Source organism: Microcaecilia unicolor, chromosome 3 (genome assembly GCF_901765095.1).
Source record: "Microcaecilia unicolor chromosome 3, aMicUni1.1, whole genome shotgun sequence".
In the NCBI taxonomy this organism is placed as follows: domain Eukaryota; kingdom Metazoa; phylum Chordata; class Amphibia; order Gymnophiona; family Siphonopidae; genus Microcaecilia; species Microcaecilia unicolor.
In genome coordinates, this window is record NC_044033.1 from 113221534 (window position 1) to 113229851 (window position 8318).

Here is an 8318-nt window from a genome sequence, read left to right on the forward strand (position 1 = left end):
AATAAATGTTGGCACAGGATGGACATTAGGATGCCCATAATGCGAGCCCCTATCCCAGGGGGAACGAAGAAGAAATGGAGACTTTGTACACCATAGGTGCCAATCCCCAATTGTGACAAGCTGCTCATATGTTGTAAACCTTTCATACCCCGGGGACTTATGAAAGTAGAAAATAGGCCGGGACACTATAGTCTTCTCAGTAGTACGGTTAGGAGCCAGATAATCACCTTGGTCATAATCTGCAGGTATGGTAGTAGGGCACATAGGAGTACCTGGAGAAACTACCCACACAGATTCCCCTTTTTCTGGGATAACATTAGTATAGTTACAGGGAATGGGAAGAACAGTTGAGATGTTTCTTGTTAAACAAAACACTCCAGAAGCTGGATAGGGAGATGTAAAGACTGGCCTTAGAGAAGATTCAGAGGGGGAAGTGGCATTATAAAAGGACCACCAAGTATAATCCTGGCTCCAAGGGCCTGAACTCGAAAAGTAGGGAGGTATAAGAGCTGGGAGCTGCACAGGGACAGGAACAGCTGGGACATCTGTAGTATAAGGAGAAAATCGGGAACACACAATACAAGGGGAAGTAATCTTTGCCTGGCTAATTAGTTCCTGGACAGAGTGTAACCAAAGGTTGGAGCGAGTTGGGGTATTAGGAACAAGGAGGCAAGGAGTAGAAAACAACAAAAGCATCCAAACTACTAACATTTTCTTTCTTCCTAATCTAAAACAAATACAGCAAAGTAATTAAGCAATAATATTTCAACTGTCTGTGCTAATCACAGATTACTCTAATATAATGTTCTCAATCTTTGAGTTCTTATACCAGTTGGGATAGACCCTCAACTGACAAGGATCAAGCTCTCAAATTCCAAGAAAGCCAGAATCTGGACAGAAAGAGTCTCAGTGTGAAGCCGAAGTTCAGCAGCTCCTGCAGTATGCAGTTGACCCTTCTTTTCAGCTAGTAGATTCTTTAGTTCGGGTCAAGCGCAACTTCAATGGCTCCGCTGGATCACTTTCTGCTCTCCACTGTTTAGGCTCCGTCTGATCCGTGCTGGGCTCAGTCTGGTCAGCAGACTTAATTCGAGACCAATGGACCCATGGAGTTATCCCTGCGACTTTCACAGCTGTAGGGGTAGAAAGCAAAACAGTAAAAGGTCCTTTCCATCGGGGCCCCAAAGGCTGGAGCCTCCAGTCTTTCACCCAAACTCTATCCCCTGGCAGGAAGGAATGTACCTGAGCCTGGAAGGGGACAGGGTTTATTTCTCTCACATAAGACTGAAGCTCAGAAATTATCCTGCCCAAGAGGGCTACCTGCTCCTGCACCTGGGCAGACCCTAAAATCCCTATGTCTCCCTTAATTCCCTGCAAAATGGCTGGGGGCTTCCCATACACAATTTCAAAGGGAGAGAGGGCTGTTCCTTTAGTTGGGGTGCATCGGAGGCGGACATCAGGAAGGCCTAACGCAGGGGCTTGGAGTAAGGCTTTCTTTATAGCAATGAAGGATTGTTGAGCAGTAGGTCCCCATTCAAATGGTTCCTTTTCACCCCCCTTTGTGGCCTGGTAAAGGGGTTTCGCCATCAATGCAAAATTTGGAATCCAAATTCTGCAGAATCCGGCTGCTCCCAGAAATTCCCTAACTTCCCTTCTGGACTTGGGTTGGGGAATTGCAGCAACTGCTTGCTTCCTACTGACATCCAGTCTCCGACTTCCCTGGGAAATGCAAAAGCCCAGATACTTCACTTCTGACTGACAAAGTTGGGCCTTTGAGCGTGAGACCTTATAGCCTGCATCCAAGAGTAGCTCCAGCAATTCTCTGGTAGCCTCAAAACACTCTTCCTGGGTCACTGCTGCAATCAGGAGGTCATCTACATACTGGAGTAAAACTCGCCTGGAAGGCTCAGATTTAAAAGTCTTAAGGTCTTGTCCTAGGGCTGTCCCAAAAATGGTGGGGGAGTTCTTGAACCCCTGTGGCAGGCGGGTCCATGTATACTGAAGCTTCCTTCCTGTTACTGGGTTTTCCCATTGAAAGGCGAAAAGCAGTTGACTGGCGGGGGCCACCCGAATACAAAAGAAGGCATCTTTTAGATCTAGTGTCGTGAAATGGGTAGCTCCAGAAGGTATCAATCCTAGCAGGACATATGGATTAGGCACTACAGGGTGTAATGAAATAGTGGATTTGTTGACCACTCGTAAGTCTTGGACTGGCCGGTAGTCCTCAGTCCCTGGCTTCTGAACTGGCAACAGTGGCGTATTCCATGGAGACTGGCAAGGACGAATAATTCCATGGGATAACAAACGATTCAGATGTGCTTGAATCCCTTCCAGAGCCTTTCGGGGAATTGGGTATTGGCGAAGATGGATTGGCCGGGCACTTGGAAGTAAATCTACATGGACAGGAGAAATATTTCGGGCCAACCCTGGGGGATTATCTTCTGCCCATACCCCACTGACCTGAAAGCTGTCTGCCAGGGGTAGGTCAACTTGGCCATGCGACTGATGCAGCCGCCATTCTTCTTCAAGGGGGCAGCAGAAACTCAATATACCCTTAGGGCTGGATGTCGGGGGCCGAAAGGAGACTGAAGTCTGGCCATCAGAGTCAAAGGAAATTTGGGCCCTAAGCTTGGACAGCAGGTCTCGACCTAACAAAGGGATTGGACAGTCTGGCATATACAGGAATTCATGAGTGACTGTGTGTGAGCCTAATTGGCATCTACGGGTCGTCAGAAAGGGCCTCCGGTTCTGCACCCCCGTGGCTCCCACCACTCGGACAGTTTTTCCAGACACAGGCGCTAATTGCTCCGTCACAACAGAATGTTCAGCTCCTGTATCAATCATGAATGGAATTGAGCGGCTCCCTATAGTTAGCTTGACCATAGGTTCCTGGGAGCCCAGTTTGTAGGAACCCGGTCTGTCCTATTCGTCCCATTCTGCCATCTCGGCTATCCCAATGATGTCAGATTCAGGAGGCTCATACCTTCCCTCTCGAACTCGGCCTCGGCTTCCTCGATCTCCTGGTCCCCTTCTCAGTCCCTGGCGCCTCTGGGGGCATTCATCTTTCCAGTGCCCTCTTTCCTTACAGTAGGCACACTGATCCCTCTCTAATCTTGGTCTGGGATTCTCCCCCCTTGGCCGGGATTGATTGAAGGAATCTCGGGGCCTGGCTGGTGGTCCGGGGTCCCACTTTGGCTTTCCATTAGCTAGAGGTCGACCTCGGTTAAGGGTGGAATTAGTAATGGCTGCCGCTAAAAGGTCGGCCTTCTTCTGCATCTTCCGGTCAGCCTCTCGGCGCACCTCCTGATCCCTATTAATGAAAACCTTGGTTGCGATCTCAATTAGCTGGGTGGTATTCATCCCTGCGAATCCCTCCTGACGCTGCAACTTCTTCCGGATATCTGGCATACTCTGGGCCACCAATGCACTATTCACCATTCTCTGGTTTTCTAGTGCTTCAGGGTCAAAGGGGGTGTATGTTCTGTAGGCTTCAATTAGTCGCTCTAAAAAGGCCCCAGGGGATTCAGTTGCCCCTTGGAGAATTTCAGAGACCTTTGCCAGATTAATGGGCCTCTTTATGCCTTTCCTCATACCTTCCAACAAGTCCCGGCAATAGCCAGACAACAGTTCATAGTGCTGCTCATTATTTGGATCCCAAGCTGGAGCTGCACGAGGGAACCGAGTTCTAACCCATTCCTCTAGGTTCTGTGTCCCCTCGGGAGCACGCGCTCGCGTGATAGCCTCAGCATTTTGCAAAATCTTCCGCCTCTCCTCAGTTGTGAAGAGGGTCAGGAGAAGTTGTTGACAATCAGTCCAGGTTGGGTTATGGGTGGCCATAATACTAGCCACTAGGTCCACCACTGCCTGAGGCTTTTCAGTATAAGAGGGGTAATGCGTCTTCCAATTCAGGAGATCGGTGGTTGTGAAGGGTACATACTGGTAGGCCTGTGCCTGTATAACCTGACCCTCATTATTAGGATCCGGTCGAGTGGTGGTTACCTGACGCAGGGGCAGAACTCTCGAGGAGGTGGGAATGGAACCTGAGGTAGAGCTAGGAGCTACCCTCCTATCATGCTCAAAGGTGATTGCAGCAGGTCTAACCCATTCAGTGGAGGTGTGTTGAACCCCTGAGGGATGGGGAGGGGTACTCATAGACTGAGAGGTGGTCACAGGTGATTCAGTCCATTGAAAAGGATGCCGGGCCCCTGATGAGTGGATAGGGGTACTAGAAGGAGAGGCTGGGCTGTCAGGAGTTGAGGAGTCAGGGAGTGGAGCCCAAAGTGGGTCTTCGGAGGTTAGCAGGGAAGGATGTGGCACAGAAGGGTAGAGCCTGGCTGAAAGGTCCACCCTAGGATGTGACGGGGTTTGCACAGAAGAGGAGCTATCCGGAGAAACCTGTGCTGGAGAAGCTTGGGCTGGGCGGCGTGGATCTCTGGGGGTGGCACGGAACCCCAACAATGGGCCATAAGGTGGTGGCTCAAGATCTGAGGGGTCATCAGAGAGTATGGGTTTTTCGGACAGGGTAGGGGCAGAAGCCACCGATTGGGTGGTAGGCTTCCTAGGGCTCTTTCCCTCTTCCAATTTAGATTTTCTAATCTTTCTTTGAACACGGCCCAACATGAACTTTACTGGGGATCCCATATAAGTTTTCAACCAAGAGGGAGGGTCAGTCACAAGGCTGTCCCAGGAATCTATATAGGGGAGTTGTTCAGAATATTCTGGTTCTCCTACAATTATGCTGTAGACCTTCCGGATTACTTCAATATCTAAGCTGCCACTAGGGGGCCACCCCACTCCCATAGATGGCCACTCAACTTCACACAAGGTTCTTAGAGTACTTGAGCTTAAAGTCTGTCCATAATCATTAATTAAAAATCCTTTCTTGAAATTCTTAAGCATACAATCTAGGGGAGTATCAATTTGTCTAGACGATTTCCCTCCCATAATGCTTACAGTTACAACACACAAAGAGGGAGGGAATTTTTGGATTTGTGGTAAGGGGTCCACAGATCCGAGACACAAGGTAACACAAACAACAATCGCTTCCTTCTGTCGCTGGCCAATTGAACTCGCGTTAATTGGAAATGCAGCTATAAGAAGTCCGCACTCTTTAACATTCAGGCATCACACACATTCCATACAGAAAATCCCACCCAACAATTTCAAATTTCTCAGATACAGATAAGCTCAAGCGGTTTCGCTTCTAATCTCCACTAGACTAAAAGCTACTAAGGCCTTCGCTGAGAGTTGATCAGACTCCCCTTCCCTCAATTTGTGAGGGGCTGGTTTACAGTTTCCTAGCTAGGATTACAATACAGAATACAGAATACATACCCGGCGAATGTTCCTCAGTCAGTTGGAGGCGTGGGTTCGAATCCCACCGCTGCCACCAAGAATTGTTGCAGGAATTGATGCATGAATTACCCCTATTGTTAGCAGAATCTGTGGTACTTCAGGAGTCAAACAGCACACACCAGAATGAGGGAGAAATCTTCTTTATTTGCCAGCAAACAAAGTAGGACATCAGTTCTAGCTCTCTTCTCTCTCTCTCAGCTCTCTGGATGTTATGGCTTCTGTCTCAGCTGCTTCTCTTCTTCTGCTGTCTGTCTTCCTTCAGCTCTCCTTCTTCTGTCTGTTCCTTCTGACGTAAGCTGCTTCTACTCCCACTTATATACCGTCCTATCTCCCTCCTAGCCCCCCTTACTCTCCAGATGGTAAAGAATAGATTAATTACCCTGTCTGAACTAATTATTACCATACATATATTCCAAATATCAGTTACATAGGTTTCAGACATTTCTCAAACTGACCTATGACCTGGGGCCCCTCACACCAGACATTTTGGCTCCAGAACTCCTGCATGTTCTTATTATGATTAATTTCTCAGCTATAGCTTAAACTGAGTTCATTTAGGGGCTAAGGGACATTCTCATATTCCTAGTCAACTTCATACTAACTGCTAACTGAACTCTGGCATTCATTAAGGGGTCAAGGGCCAGTCTTACTTAATAGCATACAGATATAGTCTGTTATTACTTTCAGGACCATTCCTATACTTAGCTAATCAATCAAGGAGAAGAGAGTTGACTTCTCTGACCTCTTAGCTTCATACACTGAACCAGCTAGGACTGTGGCTAAGTCAAACCATATGCTGACCTTTTCACTGCAGTCCTACTCAGAACGTAAGGCAAAGAGTTGAACAAACATTCTACATATTAACTACACAGAATAAACATATTCTAAAATAAGCATCCTTATAAGACATATTCTAAATATCAAGAACTCCTAAAATCTAACTATTGCCTCTTTCTAAACACTTTAAACTAATCCTTTAATCTGCCTACAGAGCCGTTCAGTATGCCTAATGGTATACAGATGTATGTGCTAGCATTAGCAATCCATCACTCACAAGGTGTCAAAGAAAGTTTCTGTCTCTGACCTTTCTAAGTAATTAAATCCAGCTGGCATTCCTTCACTTGCAGGGTGAAAAAGTTGAATTCAAACACCAAACTTTTAAACCCCAGATTTTTAAACAGAATTAACACTTAATATAATTTCTTATATATGTATAATTATGCCCATGCTGTCTCAATGTTATGAGAATCAAGTGCTCAACATTCAGAGTTTCTATCTGTTTATTAATTTAATTATTTATGGCAGTTATATCTCATATTAAACTTGAATTAGGTAAAGAAAGATATTAAGTAATGAGGGCAGAGCTACCTTCATGCAGAAGTCCAGAGTCAGTCTAAGTGTGCCAACATTTTCCAGTTCTGTGATGTATTTATTTCTTCTTCAACTTAGTTTTCAACAGCATTTTCTCAGTTATTACCCAAATGTGAACACAATTATACCGCTAATAAGTTTTGGGTGTTATTGAATTCTATTATTCTGTCTCACTGTATTTTCAGTTTTGGCACAGTATAAGTCATCACAAGGACAAAATATAAGAAAACAAATGGACTGCATTAGGGGTTGTTGGAAATAAATATATTGTGTTTCCATATAACATAAGTGTAAATGTATAGTTCAGGCTCTAACTAGCTCTTTTGTAACAGAAAGAAGTACATTATAGCTGTTTGAATTATTAGACTAAAGACTTGTGTTTTTCTGTAAGAAGCAGGAACAGGAGAAGGGGGAGGAGGGGGTCTTGTAAAACTACTGAGAGGGGGGGGGGGGGGAGATTAAGTAAGGCCTCAGAGCTGAGATAAATTGTTGCATGAGGCCATGAAGGGAGATGGTGTGATAGCCCAAGGCCAGAAGGCGGGAAAAGGACATCTGTGAGATAGCAGGGAACTATGAATAAAGAAAACAAAAGGGAGGGAGAAGTTAGTGAGAAGTCCCAGCTGCTAGCTGTTAAGCAGAACACTAGCAGACAGGCAGGTGACCATTGGCCAATGAGAAAAACTTAGGGGCAGATACTTAAATGTAACTATAAAATCTGTGGAATCTTATAGAAAGTGTGTCTCTGTGTGTGGCTCGCAGTTTAGACACACAGACACGCATCCATTCTTGCAAGGATGATTTTTGAACAATAAATGACTTAATTAAGCCTTGGTTCATCAATCTGATCTTGTGAGTCCTATTTTTGTATAGGTTCTCAGGTTATCTGGGGGCTGTTTATAACAGGGTTTATAGCCCATTTAGTTATGTTTAAACAAATGAGAGATCTGCATGAAAAAAATGTATTTTTATTATTTTGACATATGAAACCCACTTGTCCCTGAAACATGCTCAAAACAGAATAATCCATGTGTACAAAAGATTTGAGGTAAACATGTGATTCCATGTGCCCCAATGAAAGGAAAGTTTAATTTTACTTCCAATCTTTATAACACCAGGCTTCCCAAGGCAGATTACAACAACAGTTAAGATGACCCCATCAGGAAACAGGATATCCTCACTGAAATAGGCAGTCCATTATTTCTAATAATCTTTTACTATTCCTTTCAATAGCCTTTGTCTATTTTGGGGGGTGTACTTTTGACTCCACCTGCTGCCAGGAAGCTACGCCTACTGGCTTCAACCCATATAATGGGCTGGATAGCCTTCACACCATTTTCTGTTCTCAATCTAACCTCCTTGTTGAGCAGTACTAAAAAATAGTTCACGCATGTGTGAACCATTTTTCAAGAATGTGGGCATGTGTGAACCAGAAGCGGAGCCAGGTTGATGGTGCGGGGGGAGCGAAAGCAGACTTCCGCCAGCGCCGGCGCGCATTTTCAATGCAACACATTGAAAAAAATAGGCACTGGCAGAACTCCATTTGGGGGAGCAGCCGCTCTCCTGGCGCCCCCCCCCCCCTAGCTATGCCACTGGTG